Below are 632 nucleotides of genomic sequence, written 5' to 3' on the forward strand. Positions count from 1 at the left end.
GGCTTACGTAAACCTTATCCTGCCCTTCTCTTTTCAGAGGGTTGCTTTTACCCAAAGCAGTGGAAGATCGTGGTGTGCAAAGAATAGACATCGGAAACCTTGGAAGTGGGATTTATTTCAGTGATTCGCTCAGGTATGTTCGATCCCTAACACAGACTTGTTACTAAGTACTTGCGGTGTGTTTTCTTCTGTCTTTCCTTGGTAAGGGAGTTTCTCAACCAAAACACAGATTTATCTATTATATATGACCTCAATATGCCTGGAATACTATTTCATCTTTAGCATCCTTGATAATATTTAAATCTGCCCTTGGGCCAGACATGGTGGCTCACTCCTGTAATCCCAGCACTTTGGGAGGCCAAGGCAGGAGGACTGCTTGCTTCCAGGAGTTCAAGACCAGCCTTGAAACATAGCAAGACCCTGTCTCTACAAAATAAATTAAAAATTAGCTGAGTGTGGTAGTGTGTGACTACTCAGGAAGCTGAGGTGGGGGGACTGCTTGAGCCCAGGAGGTCGAGGCTGCGGGGAGTTGTGACTGTGCCACTGCACTCCAGCCTGGGTGACAAAGTGAGACCCTGTCTAAAAGAAACGAAAATCATAATTTACTATATGTAATTTATGCTTCCATTTTT

The sequence above is a fragment of the Mandrillus leucophaeus genome, unplaced genomic scaffold (genome assembly GCF_000951045.1).
Source record: "Mandrillus leucophaeus isolate KB7577 unplaced genomic scaffold, Mleu.le_1.0 Scaffold1507, whole genome shotgun sequence".
In the NCBI taxonomy this organism is placed as follows: Eukaryota; Metazoa; Chordata; class Mammalia; order Primates; family Cercopithecidae; genus Mandrillus; species Mandrillus leucophaeus.